Source organism: Mirounga leonina, unplaced genomic scaffold, assembly GCF_011800145.1.
Source record: "Mirounga leonina isolate KUSES-001 unplaced genomic scaffold, KU_Mleo_1.0 Mir_195, whole genome shotgun sequence".
In the NCBI taxonomy this organism is placed as follows: Eukaryota; Metazoa; Chordata; class Mammalia; order Carnivora; family Phocidae; genus Mirounga; species Mirounga leonina.
In genome coordinates, this window is record NW_023270490.1 from 8,029,660 (window position 1) to 8,050,052 (window position 20,393).

General features: G+C 42.7%; 1 protein-coding gene across 5 annotated transcripts in view; it reads right to left on the bottom strand.

Moving 5' to 3' along the window:
• LOC118024003 (serine/threonine-protein phosphatase 4 regulatory subunit 1-like) overlaps positions 1–20,393 on the bottom strand; it is an 81,979-nt gene that overhangs the window by 60,503 nt on the left and 1,083 nt on the right. Inside the window, exon 1 of one of the 5 annotated variants that reach the window (XM_035025454.1) lies at positions 984–1,540. The exons of the other annotated variants lie outside the window; for them this stretch is intronic. The gene's annotated coding sequence lies outside the window, so the exon portion shown is untranslated. Of the gene's footprint in view, positions 1–983; positions 1,541–20,393 lie in introns of those variants that run through there. 5 annotated transcript variants of the gene reach the window in all.

The following is a 20,393-nucleotide window of genomic DNA, read 5'->3' on the forward strand; positions in this document are numbered from 1 at the left end:
TCGTGAGATCAAGCCCCAAACCGGGCTCTGCGCTCAGCACGGAGTCTGCTTGAGATTCTTTCCCCCTCTCTCCCCTTCCCCCTCTGCCCCTCCCCCACCACCCCGCTTCAAATAAATAAATAAATAAAATCTTTAAATAGATCCACAAATCTAAGCCCAATGCATTTTTCACAAAGGTGCCAAGGTAATTTAATTCAGCAAACAGAGCTAGAATAACTGAATACACAGGTGAGGGGGAAATGTCCTTTGTCCTTAATTAACTCAAAATAGATAATAGACATAAAAACCATACAATGATAAAACTTCTAGAAGAAAACATAGGAGAAAAATCTTTGTGTTCTTTAATTAGGCAAAGATTTCTTAGAGGGGCTACAAAAAGCATGTGCCACAAAAAGAAATACTCATGAATTCAACTTGAACAAAACAGAACTTTTGCTCTTCAAAAGACACTGGTAGGAAATAGAATACCAATTGGGGTGCCTGGCTGACTCAGTCAGAGCGTGCAGCTCTTGTTCTTGGGATTGTGGGTTCAAGCCCCATGTTGGATGTAGAGATTACTTAAAAATAAAATCTTAAAAAAAAAAAAAAAGGAAATGGACTACCAAGCCACAGACTGAGAGGAAAATATCTGTAAAACATATCTGATTTCCAGAATATAGAAAGAACTCTTAGAGCTCAATCTTTAAAACAGGAAAAAAACTTGAATAGACATGTCATCACAGAAGATACACAAATGACAGCTAAGCATGGGGAAAGATGTTCAACATCATTAGTCATCATTAATAATCATGGAAATGTCAATTAAAACCACAGTGAGATAATACTACCCACCCACTAGGAAGGCTAAGAAAATTTTTTAAACTGACTCTATTAAATGTGTTGGCAAGAGCAACTGGATCTCTCATACGTTGCTGGTAAAAAATGCAACATGGTACAGCTCCTATGGTTTGGCAGTTACTTAAAAAAAATAAATATATACTTACCATCTGAGCAAGCAATCCCACTCCTAGGCGTTTACACAGGAGAAATGAAAACGTGTATGTTTACGCTAAGACTTGTATTTGTGTGTTCAAAGCAGCTTTATTCATAACAGCCAAAAACTGGAAATAACCAAAATATCTATCAACTAAGTGGCTAAACAAATTGTAATCTATCCATACAAAGGAATACTTGTCAATAATAAAAGGGAATGAGCTACTAATATGCAACAACATAGATGCGTCTCAAGAGCATTATATCAACTGAACGAAGCTGGACAGGTAAGATTTCATTCTGCATAATTCTGCCAACATGAAATTCTAGAAAAGACAAAAACATACTAATATACAGCAGATCAGTGGTTGTCTGGGATCAGGGGTGGGGAAAGGTATGATGGCAAATGGTCACGACATGACTTCTGGTAGGTGCAGGAAATGTTTCATTTCCTGGTTGTGGTTGTGTGGTTGTGGTCACACAACAGAATATACTTGTTAAGACTCATTTTAACAAATTGCCCTTCAGTGAATATTATTATATATAAATTATACTTCAGTACAGGTGAAAGAAAGGAAAAAGAAAAAAGGAAGGAAGGAAGGAAAGAAAGGAGGGAGGGAGGAAAGATGAGCAGAAGGCTGGCCATTCTTCTATTCTTCCCAACCCCACCTTACAAAGGCTAGAATGAAACTACCTGGCAAGTTGCTGGCACCACTGTGGTTAAAAGAATTCTTAAGAGTATCTAACTTCCCTTGCTCTGATTCTGTATTTATGAAGTGAGCTTGAGATCTTAATCTCCTTGAGAACTCCAAATCAGATCCAGAGAATGCACAGTACTTATGAGACCACAGGGAGTTGTGTGTGGTCTTCAGGTAAACCTTCAATTCATTTTAAAGGCATGCAGGAATGTATCTTAAAATTGCCAGATTACTCATATTTGTCAGTTTGGTGCTATTTGCCCCCGAATGGTGTTAATAAAGCACTGTCAAGTTCTTACTCTAGACTTTGTCCAGTGGGGAAGTGCTGATCTATCAACCTGAATACCTTAGCCTTCTAGGCAAATATTCATCTCATTCTAGTAAGTAATAAACTGACATTCTGATTTCTATTCTAACATCAGTCCCCTTTTCCCATCCCCATTATTACCACCTTAACCCAAGATAGATTACCATAGGAGCATGGGCTTTGACAACTACATTCAAACCCCAGTTACTGTGATTTCCAACAACATATGGTGGAGTTGAAGAGAAAGGAACCCCTTTCCACCACACACACAAAAAAATAAAAAATACAGAAATTTAGATAAAATAATTAAAAATGCAGGAAGGCAGCAGTAAAGGCAGAAAGGACATCCTCAATGCCAGTAAGGAAAACGGTAATCAAAGTGAGAGCAATTAGCATAAGGTGACACCCTATGATCAACACTTAAGACCTGCATATAGGTCTTAGGCACTAAGATTTCTGAAGCTCACATGGGGATAAATGATGTGGATGAATTTAAATCTAAGCCCCCAAATATTAGACAGTTGAGGAAAGGGGACTACAGTTAGAGTGCAAGTGGCGGGTGGGGTAGTCAATCCTGAGAAATCAAACCACAGGCCTACATGACCTGTGAGGGCTGAGTCAACTTACAAGACCTGCAGAGCCCCACTCCGAGCTCTTGGAAGGATCAGTTTTCAGAGGTATTCCAATTCCAGGCATCCCAGCACAAGCAAACAGGAGCCTTTCACAATCCAATAAGCATGCCACTTCACAAAACTATCCCTGCTGAAGATAAATTCCAAACATACATGGTTACAAACCTTTGAGAGAAAGAACAGACACAACAAATGAGAATTTGCACCCCCAAGACAGAAATATTAGAAAAATCTAAAATAGACTATCAAATAATTATGCATAGAATGAGTAGGATTTAAAATACAGATGTCAAAATGAAAGAAAAAGAAGAATGAAATTGGGAAGAATAGGCACATTTGAAAAAGAACCACGTAGAAATGAAAAATAGAGACAACTTAATTAAAAATTCAGTAGCTGGCTTAAATAGCAGTTTAGACACAGCTCAAGAGAGAGTTAGTGAGCTGGAAGATTGATCTGACAAATCACCCAGAACACTGCACAGAGAAAAAAGGAACTGGAAAATATGGGGACAGCAATTAAAGGACAGGAAGAACAGAATGCTAAGGTCTGAGATAAGTCCAGTGAGAATTCCAGAAAGAGGGATTAATGAAAACAGGAAGAGGCAATATTCAAAGAGATAATGGCTAACAATTTTCCAGAATGGGGAAAAAATGCATATTCAATTTGAAGAAGTACAAACCCTGAATGAGTGATTAATAACAAAACTATCCCTGAGTGCACTGTAGAACACCCACAGCAAAGAAAAGCATCACAAAAAACAAAACACTAACAAACAAACAAAAAAAAAACAGAGAAAGATTACACATTAAATCCCAGATCTCTCACTCAAAAGATGTTAGAGACATAGTATTTATAATCAATAGAAGTGTGGGGTCTTGAGCCAAAATACCTGGTTCTGCAATCCCACACTGCTTCTTACCAGGTATGTGACTCTGGATAGATACCCCACCTCTCTGATTCTCGGTTCCCTCCCCCAAAATGGACACCTGCCTCAGATGATGGCTGCAGTGTAGAATAAGGGACATTAGACAGTCAGATATAGTTATACAGCATCTGAAACACATAGCACTTTGAAAAGATGAGCTGCTATTATTAGTAGTAGTAGTATTAAGTCACTGAGCACATTATATTACTAATACTGCTTATGTTTCTTCAGGGCAACCATAGCCACTACAAACTGTGTGGCGGGGAGGGGTGTCCTGGAAAGAAAATCAACAGAGGGGGAAGCCTCTGTGTTAAACTTGGCCTGAAATCTAGCTTGACCCCTAAACCATGCATGTTTGTGGCAAACTCTACAGCACAGCTAAGGCTAAGAGAATGGAGCTGAGATTTGGGATACTACCTGCCACAGGAGAGACAGTTAACGGTGGGACCTCATTTAAGTGCCTACTGAAACAAGGGGCACCTGGGTGGCTCAGTCGGTTAAGTGTCTGCCTTTGGCTCAGGTCACGGTCCTGGGGTCCTGGGATGGAGCCTCACGTTGGGCTCCCTGCTGAGCTGGGAGTCTGCTTCTCCCTCTCCCTCTACCCCTCCCCCCCCCACTTGTTCTCTCTCTCTCTCTCTCAAGTAAATTAAATCTTTAAAAAAAAAAGTACCTACTGAAACAAAACAAAGAAACCAACACTCTTTGGAGGCATGTAACAGAATCCAGAGATTGTATAGTGCGTTAATAGTCACAATATCCAGATTATAATCCAACATTACTCAATAAACAAAGAAACAGAAAAATATGAACTAGTTAGGAGACAAAAATCACAGAATGACTCCAAAGGTACCCAAATGCTGGAAACACAGACAAGGATGTTAAAGCAAGTATTATAAAGCGCTCACGGACCTGAAGGAAGCACGCCTGCAAAGACTGCAAAGATAAGGAATCTCAACAAAGACGTGCTAACTACTAAAACACACTGAACAAAAACTGAAGTTGAAACAATATCTGCGACTTAGAAATTCGAGGAGCGGACTTAACTGAATGATCAAATAATGGCAAATTCCCCAAATTTGGTGACAGAAATAAGCGTACGGAATCAAGGATCTTAACAAACCCCAAGAAGATATGCACGCAGAAAACCACACTAGACACATCCAAGTCAAACTGCCCATAACCTTGAACACAGCAGAGGAAAGCAACCACGGCGCGCAAAGGATTCGAACGCCCTATACCGCCACACGGGGAGCAGCCAGGCAGAAGACCATGAGGCCACACCTGGGAAGGACCGGAGGGAAACTGTCAATTCAGGACGTGATACCCAGTAAGACCCTTGGGAACGATGATGAAAAAGACACTGCCGGATCACAACAAAGGGCAGCAAAGAATTTATTTGTCACACACCCTTTTAAGCAGAGCCAGCCAACACAGACTATGAGAAATGGTAGGAGAAGTGCTCTGCAGGCTGAGGAGAAAGGATCCCATTTGGAAACCGGATCTTCAAAAGGAATCAAGAACATTGGAAATGGTAAATATGTCGGTAATTTTTAAAAAAACTGTATTTCCTCTTAATTTCTTCAAAAATATGTCCGATAGTCTGGTGCGATGCAAAGCAAAAATAATTTTGTACTGTGGAATTTATAACATATGCAGATAAACCACATAATAAAAACGATAACATAAAGTAGGAGGGTAATAAATGGAACTCTACAGTGGTCAGGTTTCACCATTTTACATAAAGTGCTGCATTATTAACTCTAAGTAGATGGTTTCTGTCTCCACAGCTAGACGTGGGGACCCTTTAAAACCCCGGGACCGTGTCATATAATGCCTGGCACACAGCAGACACTTAATAAATATTGGCTTCTGTAGAAGTCAGTCTCCCGAGACTTTGATTACCAGGATTCAATTCAGGAGTCCAGCAGCCCCGGAGAAAGCGGAGAAAATCTAGTTTCCACAACGACAAACGTGAGACACAGCAGCAAGCCACCCCCACAACCTGAGTTAAAAAGCAACCGGGACGTTAATTTGTTTCTGCTTGCAAAAGTGAGAGATCTGAGTTTCAAAAAGGAAGAAAGCAGGTCAAAAACTACCCTACAATTGGTGAAGGAAGAAAGGAAGGAAGGAAGGAAGGAAGGAAGGAAGGAAGGAAGGAAGGAAGGAAAGAATTGGAGCATTCAATATAAAATGCATGAGTTAATCAAAAATACCCAATCATCCCAAATTTGGGGGAGTCACAGTAAATATGTGAGGAAGGGCAGAGGGAGTAAGGATGTGTAAAGCACATCTGAAACAGTAAGAGATCTGAGTTGCAGGGATCTCTGTTTTGTTTCATTTTAAGAACTGGAGCTACAGATTTCGTCTCATACAGAACAAAGACCCACGTTATGTAAATGCGGCTGGTCGGGGCGTTCTGCATGAATATGTTGCTGGTGGCCACCCAGAGCCAGAGAACCAGCCTCCGCAGCGCCCCAGGTTGGTCCCACACTCTCTGACTGCAGCTCTGACCCCGGCCAGGCGGCCACCTAGCCTCAGAGTATGGACAGCTTGGGACATCATGTCCCCCGATGTGGAACAGGAAGGTACACTAAGTATCCCTCTATCACAAGGCAGGCAAGTTCTTCCCACCCGATTTTCTAATGACATCAAAAAAGTTGCCTTTTGGTGCTAGTATGTCTTGAACGCTTCCCTAAAACTGGCTAATCCTCCTTTTTAATACAGCGCAGGCCTCACGCTCTGAATCTTGGGCAGGCAGCTGTGTCTATCTAGAATTTAAGGTTATTTTATTTTTTATCGTATGATATTTTGGTTAAGTTTCATGTTGAGCAATTGATAAAAGTTTTCCAATTTTGTTCAAAAAGAAGTTATTGATACAAAGAAAAATATAGATGGTATATAGATAAAGCAAAAATAGGAAAAGCAGTTCAGAAATGACTGACTTCTGAAAAATAATGGATTAGTGTAATCCAAGGAAAATATTCCCACTAATAACATCACATTCGTGTGCAAATAATAATGCCTTTTATTTCAAGTACTGAAAAATCCTTTTTTTTTTTGGTAGAGGTAAACATCTTCCCTTGTGTGGATCAACATCCTGGCCCCTTTCAAAATTAGAAGATCCTACTTGAGTCTAAATTAATGAGATTATCATTGAGATTATTACTATTTACCTATAAACGATATGTTAGATTTTTTAAAACTATTTCATGAAAGCACCAGAGTTTATTAGTCTTCCAAGTCTGCCATTGCCACATTTCCCACTTGAGAACCACTGTAAAAGAGGAAGATTCTCAGGTGGTGTTACCTGAACAGCCTGTGGTGAGTGCTTGGTCCCAGGAGGGGAGGGGTCTGGGGTTCTTTCCAGGAAAGTTCTGGCCCACCTTTGCCTCTCTGAGCTCTCCCTCTACACCTTCTCCCCCTCACTGCCCCCTCCTCCAGCCACATGGCTCCTTGCTACTTCCCAAACACTCCAGTCCCTTCCCTGGTTAAGGGCCTTTGTACTGCAGGGTGGTTCCCTCTGCCTGGAACTCTCCTCCCCAAGATGCCCTCTCTGATAACCTCCTTCTCTTTATTTTTTTTAAAGATTTTATTTATTTATTCATCAGAGAAAGAGAGAGAGCACAAGCAGGGGGGAGCAGCAGAGGGAGAAGCAGGCTCCCCACTGAGCAAGGAGCCTGATGCGAGACTCAATCCCAGGACCCTGGGATCATGACCCAAGCTGAAGGCAGACGCTTAATCAACTGAGACACCCAGGCATCCCCTCCTTCTCCTCTTTAAAATCTGCTCATTCACTGTTGTGAGTTCCTCCCTGACCACTTTATTTTGAAACTGCAAGCCTCCCACCTATTCCCCACCTTACCATGATCTACTTTTCTATTTTTCCAGAGAAATTATCACCTTATAACACACAAAGTATTTACTTCTTTTTTTTTTTTTTAAAGATTTTATTTATTTATTTGACAGACGGAGACACAGCGAGAGAGGGAACACAAGCAGGGGGAGAGGGAGAAGCAGGCCTCCAGAGGAGGAGGGAGCCCGATGCGGGGCTCGATCCCAGGACCCTGGGATCATGACCTGAGCCGAAGGCAGACGCTTAACGACTGAGCCACCCAGGCGCCCCACAAAGTATTTACTTCTTATGTTTACTGTTTATCAGCTGGTTCACTCCCCCACCCAAGCCCCCCCCAATCTCTGACTCATTGATATGCCTGGCACACAGTAGGCACACAATTAAAGTTGCTGAACGAATAAACGAATGAATGAATGAATGGTAAAGATCTGCCAAGCTAGCTTGCTATGCCTGACAGTGGCAGCCGCACATAGAATGACTCCTGCTTTGATAAAGAATTTTCTAGAATTTACATTTCTAGCCACTGCTAAGAGGGCATATCGTCTGGTGAACTGTTCACAGGAACAAGAGCTGAGGTCTACATGGTGATATCATGAGCAGTCGATTATTCTCAGACCCAACAAGTCCAGGTCACCCACAAAGATCAGGAATCTCAAGCGTTCAAGTTAGAAATGAAATATGAAGTAGCAGATAAATAATTCCTTGTTCAATTTTTTTCTCTGTGTTTTCTTATATTTATAAAAAAAAAGTTGCCCACTCCATTCATGAACGCTTAATATACTGCAGAAAAGCAAAGCCCTCTCAAGAAAATAGCTTCTAATAATAACTTCAAGCCTTCTTGGCTCAATTTAAAATCTAAAAACTAAGACTGACCCTGCCTGCCTTCATCTGCCATCTCTGCCATGACGGACTTCTGAGCCGTGGCCACTCTCCGGGTTTCTGCCACACATCAGGTTCACTGGCAAGTTTACACAGGACATTACTAACCCTTTACCAAAAACGAGTGAGAATTTAAAGCTAACAAAGACCAGTAGGGGAAGGGCTTGGAATGACTGCTAGTTTGCTACATCTGGGTGGGCGGCCTCTCCCATCATCTTATGCTCAGCACCCTGTCCCCATGCTGCACCCCCACGTGCCACCACGCCTCCCTGAACTGTATGGCCAATGTCCCCGGGACTCTGCTGCATCCCAGTCAGTGGCTGTGGCTACTACCTGCCCTCCGGAGGGACGGGCCAAGTTTAATAACCCAGCTAATTAGCTAAAAGATATGCATCGTACCTCCACCATCCAACCAAAACCAGAGTGGTTCTACAGCTGCAGCCCTGAGCCCACACAAACCAAGATGAGACTGGCTCCTCTTGATGAGGTCCTGATCAGTTAGCAAAAAATCACATAACCTAGAATCCTTTAACCTGATGCTAGGTAACTAAGTAAAAATTTTAAAAAATAAAAATAAAACCCTATTCTTGATTTAAAGTTCCACCAGAAAAACGTATTTCTGGAACCTACAACTCTGAGAAAAAAAAGGATTTATCCTCTTTTATGCTAACTCAAGGGTCATCTACTAAAAATAATGAACAGTGCCAGTATATTCATCATTTAAAACAGTCTAGGGCATGAGATAAATGAGATGAGGATGCTCTAGCGGAAACACAATGGATCCTCGAGCACTCGCCTATGTGTCAATGCTTTTCAAAAGACACCAATCTGTCTTAAAACAGGCTAAGCACAAATTAATGTTTTAAGTATAATTGTTAGGTGAATGTGCTTTACAGTTTCAAAGTACAGTACATACAATCTAAGAAAACAAAGAAAAGAAATGATGCAGGCCATTTTGCATTAAGAAAAACATCAATGATCTAGTACCAAAACAGAAAGCATGTTAACAGCAAACCCACCTCAAACATATTTTCCTCCCATTGCGGTTAACTTCAAGTGACAAGAGTAAACCATAATTCAATATTCGACAGAGTATTGGGGATTCAGAGACGAGAAAGACACCACGGTCCCAGACTCCAAAAGCTCCCCAGGGAACAAAGATCGTCACACACAAAACAACCCACAATACTCAGGTGGCAAGAGCCCTAGGATAAGGTATAAACAAACCTATAAACAAATCGGGAAGAAACCAGCTCTGCCTGGAAGAGGGAGGGGAGACAGGAGATGCTTCCCTACAACAGTGATATTTGAGCTGGGCCTTGAACAGCAGGTAGGAATTCACCACAAGGGAAGAGAGGAAGAATCTGGGAAAGGGAAAAAGAACATTCCAGATGAGGGGAAGAGCACAGCAGAGGAACGTACACTGAGCACTGCCTTTGAGCAGTTCAGGGAAGTCAGAGATTTCACACAACGCCACCAACCCCCGACTGAAGAGCCACACTACAACTGGTTTTAAGTGGAAAGGTGAGAAAAAATAAACACAATAAAACATACCCAATGAGCTACCTTTATGGGCCCAGACATGAACAGAGATAGTGACGGAGGCAGATGTTATAGCATGTCTATCCCAGCAAGCATTTTCATTAAGAATCCGTTCTCCAGGCATACCCAGTAGTTACGATTCCCCATTCAACATGTCATCCTGTCACTATAAGTCTATGTGAGATATGCCACCCTGGGCCAGCCCACTTATCCATACAATCCAATATTCTGTCTCTGACACAGCACTAGGGGACATTGGTGGGGAGAACATGATAGATGTGGCCTGCTCTACGTCCATCTCAAAACATTAGAATATTATTGGCTGGTGGTGACCAAGAAGTTTAGCCTATTTGCAAAATTTGTACTTTAAAAAAACCCAGAAGAATGTAGCAATATAGAACTTAACATAATTGGTAATTTTATAGAGTTGCTCATTAGCCATTCTTCAATGAACAATTACTAAGTCTTTGTGAGGCCTTAAATGATTTTGCGGGGGAACTAGAGTAACCCATCCATTAATGTGTTATTTCAAGTGGTTTCATTCTTCTTGCTAACAGGCTTTTAAGTATGAATGCAGATTCCTACACTGGGATTATTTCTAATAGCTAGACTAGACAAGCCTGGCCAATCTAAATGATAAAGAACGCTCTTGATTCTTCACTGGCTTTTGGGGGGAATCTGACCCCCGCACACTGCAGGTCCTTGTTGACTTAACTAAATTTCAACAGCAAGTTGCACAAGCAAACTTTCTCTATATAAATGCCATTCTCTAACAAGACCCATGCTGATTTACTAGCTCTTGTATGAGCAGATCCATCCAATGCATAATGTTTTATATTGCAAATCTTTGAGGGCTACTGATGGTTATTACCAGCACTACGCAATGGGCTGGCTGAAAAGACCAACTTAATTCATGAGCAGCCGTCCTTTCTATACCATGCATACATGGAAATTCCTCTTTGATTTGTGGCTTTAATCACGCTTCCAAAACCTGTCATTATTTATGACTCTGACTTTTACACTGACGGTCAATGGGAAACATTTACTCGAGTTACCTGATAGGAAAGAACTCTGCAGCTCAAAGCAGTTCGTGTGCTCCATTTTGATATTACACATCTCAATTTTCCTGCCGACTCACCAGGTTGGGGACAGAGCTGGAGTAGGTGGGCGCGAGAGTGCTAGAGTCTACATAGTATTAATGAGCGGAGAGATGATACTGAAATATGCAGTGACTTCGCTAGTCAGACTTAAGGCAGATTTGAAAAGGAAAAAAGGTTGTAAAAGAAAACCAACAACCTTTGGGGTGAGTGTATGTGCACGTGGGTCTCCATTTTCCTACTGTTCAAAATATCTGAAACCATCAAGTAACACTAACCAACATAAAGTCTCTTCTTTACTGACCACCTTGGCCAAACTGCTAAGAAGGGTGCCCTCCTCCTTTTTTTTTAATGATTTTATTTATTTATTTATTGGAGAGAAAGAGGGAGAGAGAGAGTGCACACGTGCGGGAACAGGGGAGGAGCAGAGGGAGAGGGAGAGAATCTCAAGCCAACTCTGAGCTGAGTGCAGAGCCTGACGCAGGACTCAAACTCACAACCCTGCCATCATGACCTGAGCCAAAACCAAGAGTCAGAAGCTTAATCAACTGCACCTCCCAGGTTCCCCTGCCCTCCTACTTCTGGAAAGAAGCAAACTCTTCCATGGATGCACCAAGCTCCATCCCGGTCTCATACAATCCAACCCCCATTGTCTTCTACCCTCTCTTTCTGCTGTCTTCTTTCCCTTTAGGGGGCGCCTGGCTGGCTCAGTCAGTAGAGCATGCGACTCTTGATCTTGGGGTCGTGAGCTCCAGCCCCAGGCTGGGTGTAGGGATTACTTAAAATTAATTAATTAATTAAAAGCTTTTAAAAATGAAGTCAGTATGTCATCTTTCCCTTTTCACTGACTCCCTCCCCTCAGTCCATGGTTATGCTTTCCTCTATACCTTGATTTTAAAAATCAGTACGTTTTAGAAAATCAAAGTGTAACACTACTGAGAAAAGTGTATAGATAACAACTGTCCCACCTGACAGATTTTCACAAACTGAACACACTGTTGTAACCAGCACTCGGCTCAACAAAGAAAATTTTACCAGCATCTCCAAAAGCCCCTCATGCTCCCTTCTGCTCACTATCCTACCCCAAGGGTGACCACTCTCCTGCCTTCAAACAGCCTGGATGACATTAGCTTTGCTTGTTCTTCTACTTCGTATAAATAGAATCACCCAATATGTACCCTTTTGTGTCTGGCTTCTTTCACTCATCATTATGTGAATTCATCCACATTATTGGGTGGACTTGTAGATCATTCACTATTACAGCTGCATAGTTTTCCACTGTGTGAATGGAACCACAATTCATAATCCATTGTATTCATGATGGACATGTGGGTAGGTTCCAGTTTTCAACTATGAAGAATAGTGCTATTATTTGATGGGTGAAACAGATAAAGGGGATTAAGAATACAATTATCGTGGTGAGCAGTGAATAATATATAATATTGCTGAATCGTTATATTGTACAACTAAAACTAATATAACACTATATAACATACTTCAATAAAAAATTTAAAAATAAAAAGCAAAAATAATAAATATATATATAACATGGGGGGACAAAAAAGATTAGCTACAGAATTACCAAGAGAATTTATCCAGAGAGCATAACACAATGTCAGGTAATAGTGCATAGTCAATAAATAATTATTACTTGATTTTTTCCCATAACTACTCAATATATCTAAAGTTTTAATCTATGGATGGAGATAACAAGGCTCTGAGACCACAAAAGGTGCTTAAAGATTAAAAACAAACAAACAAAAGAACAGTGCTATAATGACCATGTCCTTTTGAGAATAATACATTCACATCTTGTTGGGCATATAACCAGGAGGAGAATTCAAATCTTTTTTTTTTTTTTTAAGTTTCCAGAGTAAATATAATAATGCAAATGTGTTCTGGGCTCTTCTATGCAAGAAAAGCAATTGACCTCAGTCCTTCCAGCTGCTTCTCCTTGAAAGGGTCTGTTTTCCCCTGCTAGGCTGTGGGCTCGAAAGAACAGTGACCATTCCCAAAAGTATCCAATTACCAGCCAGTGGCTGGAATACAGGAAGTACCTAATAAATAACCACTGAGCTGGGGACTACAGGTGACACTCAGTCCACGTAGCTCCTAATGCCTTCCCAGCTAATTCTGCTCTGGCTTCTGCTCCTTGGCTGCGTTGGAAAAGCTCTAAGTTCACCGAAGACCTTCTAACTACCAAAGCCTGTGGCCTGTCTTCAGGACTCCTCTTCCCCGATGCTTCCGTGGCAAGTGGCATGAACAATCAGCCCAAGCGAAAACTGGCTTCGAGGGTCCCCTGGCTTCTTACCTCTGGGATGTTTGTTCTCCAGGGCTCACTATTAGAAGCTTTTGCTGCCAGGGGCTCCACCCTTGACCTTCTTCTCCTCCAACACCCACCATGCTGCTCTTATCCATTCCCCTGGCTTCAGCTTCCATCTACCACTAATGACCCTCTTCAGTCCTAACTCTGCTCCAGAACCCTACAAGGGAGGGGGCTTTTCAGTGGCCTCCTGGACTATGCGCCCAGGACCTCCTAAACACACCTCAAAAGTAACTGTCTCAGATGGAAAACATGACCTCCACCCTGGCATACTGCCTGGTGTATTTATTCAATGTGCACCTCTGCTTGTCTGTTATGTGCCACTCAGCATGCTAGACCCTAGTGATCCAAGATGGGGAAGACTGGGTCTGATGGACCAGAGCAGGCATCCGGCCACGCCTGGCTTAAATACTGCCACAGGGTTCAGGGAGGATGGGGAGAGGAACCAGCCTAGCCTGGGTGGTGGGAAGCAGAAGTGCTGCCACAAGGTCGGTCTCTGAGTTGACTCTTCCCTGTTGGAACTATCTATAGACCCCACTCGCTGCTCTGACATCCACCTCCTCCATCGAGACCCCACTGCCCTTGCCTGGGTCCCTGGAACACAACACTTTTTCCATCCCTGGCTTGCTTCTCCACAGTCTGCCCTTTACAGTGTAACTCAGCTCTGGGCACTCCCCTGACTAGAACGCTCCAGGGGCACCCCACGGGCTGCTTGAACAAAAGGCAAACCCCTTATCCTATGAGGGGCTGAAGGCCACACATGGTAGGCCCCCCTCCCCCACTGCTCTACCTCCCGTGTCCAGTGCTCACTGTGCAGCAGATGCACGAGTCCTGGACAACATGAGCCAGTCCAGCCTCAGAGCCTGTGCCTCGTCTGCTATGTCCGGATGCTCCCTCCAGCTCCACGGAGGAACACCTCCATCTTCTTATTCAAACCTTAGAGCGCTTCTCAGAGCTCCAGATAAGCCTCCTCTGGCCACTCAAGGTAAAGGAGCAACTCCATCCCTCCAGCAGCCCTGCCTGGCACTTCAGACCACACTCACCTGTCATGCGTCCTGCACCACACCCACCACTCCTGAACTTAGCTCACTCATTTCTGTTGGCTTTTTAATGGCTGGCTCTGTCACTGGACTGAAGCTCCAAGAGAGTAGGAATCAGATTTGTTTCATTCACCTCTGTGTCCCTAAGGCCCAGTGTAGTGCCTGGGACTTAATAGGTCCTGAGTAATTATTAGTCATGTCCATGAACGAATGAATGAACGAATGGCAAGTCCGCCAAAGCATGGCGGTTAAGTACAAATTCTGTAGCCAGACTCCCTGGTTTGAATTCCACCTCTGCCACATGCTAGCTGCGCTGTTTGTGGCAAGTTACTTAGTCTTTTTGTACCCCTGGGAGCCTTGCCTGGCAACAAAATAAAGTCAAAAATACCCGCTTCATAGGGTGTTTATAGTTAAATACTAGAAGCACTCACAGCAGACCTTGGCACAGTATCAGTCCTAACTAAATGGCAGTTCTTGTACCACTGCCTGGGTTGCCTTCCTAAATCATAAGTCCCAGCAACACATCTAGGGACTCCCTACCACCTCTCAGGGTAAGTCTAAACCCCATGACTGGGAAGGCAGATTCTTGTTCTTCATGGGTAGGCCCCCAACCCACCTCCGCAGTCTCTCCCACTCCTCGGCCCTGTATACCCCTGGTTCCCAAGTCCCCAACCTTTTCACCACATGTCTACCTCTGCACACACGGGCCCTCTGCCCAGAATGCCCCTCACCTTCCTCGGCCTGACCCAACTCAAATGGCACCTCCCTTCCTAGCCCTGGCAGACACGTGGCTCTGTCTTGCCACTCTGCCTGCCTGAGCCCTCGAGCGGGCTGCCTTCTGCACCACCACTAGCATGCACCTCCCCACCAGGCAAGAGTGTCCCTGAGGTGGGGGCGCCTGGGTGGCTCAGTCATTAAGCTTCTGCCTTCAGCTCAGGTCATGATCCCAGGGTCCTGGGATTGAGCCCTGCATCGGGCTCCCTGCTTGGCGGGAAGCCTGCTTCTCCCTCTCTCACTTCCCCTGCTTGTGTTCCTGCTGTTGCTATCTCTCTCTGTCAAATAAATAAATAAAATCTTTAAGAAAAAAAAAAAAAGAGTGTCCCTGAGGTGGAGCCCAGGGCTTCTTCAGCCCCCCATCCTCGGCACCTCCCGCAGGCTGGCACCTGGAAGGATATCACTGGATGAATGACTTTCCAAACATGGACAGCAACCACTTGCCCTCATCTTACTTTTTTCCCCATCAGGGCTCAAATTAAGTGTTTTGAGGGCCAAAACCACTTTCTTTTATTACCTAGGTTTTGTTCCAAATATTCTGTTTAAAAGACCTTACTTTGAGGTCCCCACCTGGGGGGCTCAGTCAGTTAAGCGTCTGCCCTCAGCTCAGGTCATGATGTCAGGGGTCCTGGGATTGAGCCCCGCATCCAGTTCCCTGCTCAGTGCGGAGTCTGCTTCTCCCTCTCCCTCTGCCCCCCCAATCCCGCTCGTGCTCTCTCTCTCAAATAAATAAAATCTTTAAAAAATAAATAGATAGATAGATAAGTAGATATCTTAATTTGCCGGGGTGCCTGGATGGCTCAGTCAGTAGAGCAGGCAAATCAATCTCAGGGTCATGAGTTCAAGCCCCACATTGGGCGTGGAGCCTACCTAAAATAACTAATTAATTAGTTAATTTAAAAATAAGAATAAGAAAGATCTTAATTTGTGATGTAGAAAGCCATTTAAAACTCTCTTTTTTAAAAAGAGAAAATTTCAGGGAATCTCTGATGTTCATCTGTTTGTCTCACAGGAAATGGAAAATCGAGAGCAACAAAAGTAAAATGCATTATAATCAGAGAGGGGAAGCAAAGTTGATTCTACATCCACCACTCTGACTCTTTTGTTCCGTGCTACCTCATCCTGCTGGGATGACAGAGGTACATGTTTTTATCCCCAACATACCAACAGGAAAAATGAGATGCGAACTTTGAGCAATATGTCAAGGATTACTTAACAAAACAGAGGTTGTGCTAGCAAAAAGCTCAGCTCTTCAAACTGAACCTGGTGGGAAAGACAGCCTATAAAGTTGGCTCAGGTAACAGACAAACTTAGAGGCTCTGATAGAATGAAGTCAAGTTTGATTTAGAACAGGGTTGGCTAACTATGGCCCGTGGACCAAATCCAGCCCACTGCCTGTGTTTGTAAATAAAGTTTTATTAGAAAACAGCCATACCCATTCATTTATGTAGGTCTGTGGGTGCTTCCAGGCTACCACAGCAGACATGACTGGCTGCATCAGACCTTCTCGCCCACAAAGCCTAAAATATTTACTATCTGATCCTTTACAGGGAAAAAATGTGCCTATCTCTGATTTAGAGAATAGTGTGATATCTGGATTTTTTTTTTCCATTTCCCAAGTATTAGCATACTCAAGTTCCTATTCCTATTCAAGCTAGTTCACTTAACTGGGCGGGGGGGGGGGGGGGTTGTTGTGGCTGTTGTTGTTAATTGACAATCTTTGATTCAAGTTTATCTTATGTTCAGAGAAAAAGTTCAATGGTTTGGTTTTGGGCTCAAATTAATATAGCTTCTCCACTTTCAGGGCACACAGCCTGGCTGTGGTCCTTGAACAGAACATTTTTACAAACCTGGAACAAAGCAGGCAGGTGAAATGGAATGCTTTTTGCTCTGGAGGATGTCTTTTATTCCAGCTTAACCATACCCTGCTCCTTCCAGCACTAAGGTCCAAAGAGTCTGTCTGTATTCCTCTGCCCTAGCTAATCCTATTTTCTATGAAAGTTCAGATATCATTGGTTGGCACCTAGGCTTTCTCATCAATAGAAGTATGCCCTCTTCCGACTTCTTTCATAGATACCTCTTAAAAACCAAACATTTGAAAACACATTGTTCCCTAAATGCTAATATATTCTACCAGTCTGTCTTCGGAAGCTAAGTGCACCCTACAGTAATGTCACAGGGACTTTAGAACTGGGATTCAGCTCTCCAAATCTTTGTACAGATGTTGGATCACATATGAAACTTTTACCTCATTTTTCAAAAATCTGTATTATGGAAATTTTCAAGCACATGCAAAAATAGAGAGAACAGTATAATAAATCCCCATGTCCCCAGCAGCTAGCCTCAACAAGTATCAATATTCTGCCCTTTTTTCCCCATTTATCCTTCTTCCCAACTTTATGCTTGTTTATTGTTTGTTGCAGTATCTGAAAGCAGACCTCATATGTCAAATCATTTCACCCATAAATGCTTGTTTGTTCCTGCAGATAAGCCCATTCTCCTTTGAACAAAACTGTGTTACCACTATCACATCTGACAAAGTTCATAATAATTCTTAACATTTAACTTAACATCTACTACCCAGTCCAAGTTCAATTTCCCCCACTGTTTCCACAATGTCTTGTTAAAGCTGCCTTGTTCAACTAAGAGCCCAAGTATAACCACATAGTATTTGGTCATCACTCTCTAGGTGTCTTTTCATCCACAATAGATCACCCTCATTTTTGTTTTCAACTACCACCAGCATATGCTTAGATGCTAATTGGCCAAGCAAACCTTACCAAGGGTAGTACCTCTTCAGGCTGCACATGCTATAAGCAAATTCATAGACCCCGTAGGCACAAACTCACACGGCTCCACTTTCCAGTGCGATCCACCATGGGGACCAATATGCCAGGCCACCCCACACACTTTCTGCTCTCAAGAGAAGGAATTTAGCAAGCTAATTCTCTAAAATTAAATCTTTTCTGTGCTGCAATGGCCTGAAGACTCGGAATGATTTTAAAAAAACAAGGCATCCATTCATTAAGGCTTTTTTTTTAAGTTAGCCAAATTTAATCAAGAATCACAAAGTAAATCAGACTAGCCTTGTAATCCATTATTGTTACGAGTAACAACATTAATTAAACACCTAGCTCAAACAGGACATTCGGTTATAAAAAGGATGACCTGTCCCTGCCCAAAGCGACTTACAGCCTAAATGAAGCAGTTACCACATCACTTACACAAAACACCCAAGGAAGACGACAGACCTAAAATCACCCAAATTGACATCTATGCCCCTACCTTTAGGTTAAGAGTATTTGTGAGGCTGATCTGGGTGGCAGAATAAAAAGAACAAGAGTCAAAAGGAACAGAGTGTGACTGCTAGTTCTATCATTTACGAGCTGTGCCACACTAGGTAAGTTACTTAACCTCTCTGATTCTCAGTTTTATCATTTGTAAAATAGGAATAATCTCACCTACCTCACAGAGTAGCAGCCATAAACACCGAATCAGAAAATCTTACATGAAAGCCCAGCACTAGTAATGACGACGAAAATAATAATAAATTCATTGACTATAAAACTCATTATGCCAGGCACTAAGCTAAAATGTTATATGGGTACTATCTCATCTAATCCTATCAGTTCTATGAGGCATCTCTTATTCCTATATAATTTTCCAGATGAAGAAATTGAACAGAATGAGTGAGGGATCGATCTACTTGTCTAATATGACACAGCTAAAGGTAGGAAAGTGGGTCACAGGACCTCAGCGTTCTTGCTGTCAATCATGGCATAATAATGCCTCCCAAATGCCACCACAGTAAGGTGTAAAGGTGGGACCAGGGAGTTTGGGGGTGGGGTGGGGAACAGGCCTTCCTACTATGGCTATTAAATCAATTATATTGTAAAGTCATTATTTGTATTATATCATAAAGTACAGCACCTCGTAGCTCCCCACCCCTGCTCAAACAGGAAGCCCCTCGAGACTCCCAAAGATGCAATCCTAAGGCATGGGTATATTCAGAGCCATAATGGTGGTCTCCTTCCTTGTTGGGGCAAGTCTTCAGCCATCTGCTACAGATCATTTAAGGCCTTCTCTATTATGAGTCTCAAACACCCAATACTTGTTCAGACAAGGCCAAAGTAAAATCAATTATTTTTTCCTATATAATCTCTTACTTTCTTTTTGTACATATATACAAAAAAAGACTGAAGAAAGCTAGCCACCAGGAAAGAAGTCCAACTGCCACCATGGTTTGAGAAGCCCAACCAAGCCAAGTGGAAAACGTATCTGGACAAGAACTGAGGTCCTGCAACAGTCCCGTCAGATCTCCCGTGTGTGAAGCCACCTTGGACCTTCTCATCTTCCCAGAGCTCAACTGCAAACACATGAAGCTTCTATATCACCCAGGCAACCCACAGAATTGTTAGCAATAATAAAATGCTGTTGGCTTTGGGGCGCCTCGGTGGCTCGGTTGGTTAAGGGGCTGACTCTTGATTTTGGCTCAGGTCATGATCTCAGGGTCATGAGATCGAGCCCTGCCTCGGGCTCTGTGCTCTGTGCCAGTCTGCTTGAAATTCTCTCTCTCCCGTTGCCCCTCCTCCCACTCATGCGTGCTCTCTCTCTCTAAATAAATGAATAAAATCTTTTAAAAATAATAAATAATAATAATAAAATGCTGTTCGTTTAAGCCACTAAGTTTTGGGGTGATCTGTTAGATAACTAAAACAGCCAGCAATCAGCTTTTCCAGCCAGGCCAAATATCAAATCTATGAATAAAAGGGGCCTTAATAAAAGTTCACTGATGTTTACCAATAGAAATGTTACATTCCTTCCATTCAAGGATGGCTACTGGCTGAACCACTTATCTCTGTAAACCCAGGGTCTATACTGTACCTGTCTCAACAGTGTTAAATAAACATGAATAATGATCACATTGATAATAATAATGGCAGCTAATGTTTACTGAGTGTTTACATACACGGCTTCACGCTAAACCTTTTATTCATTTAACTTTCACGAAAGCGTTTGAGGTGGAACACTATTATGCCCATTTTACAGATGAGGCCACTGAGGCTCAGAGTGGTACAGTGACTAGTCCAAGATCACAGAGCCAGTAAAGAGCCACACAGGACCTCTTTCACCTTCTGGCCACCTGACTCCAGAACCAGTGCTCCTACCCACTGGCTTTATTACCCCTTCAAGCGCCATCCTACTTTAATAATGTTGCTTCCTTCTCAAAGAGAGGTCTATAAAGAGTTTAAAACTGTGCCTGACCTGCAGTAAGTTTTCAATAAACATCAACTCTTAGGATGAGGAACCCGCAGACGGGGAAGGGAAGAGGACAGCAAGCCCTGATTAA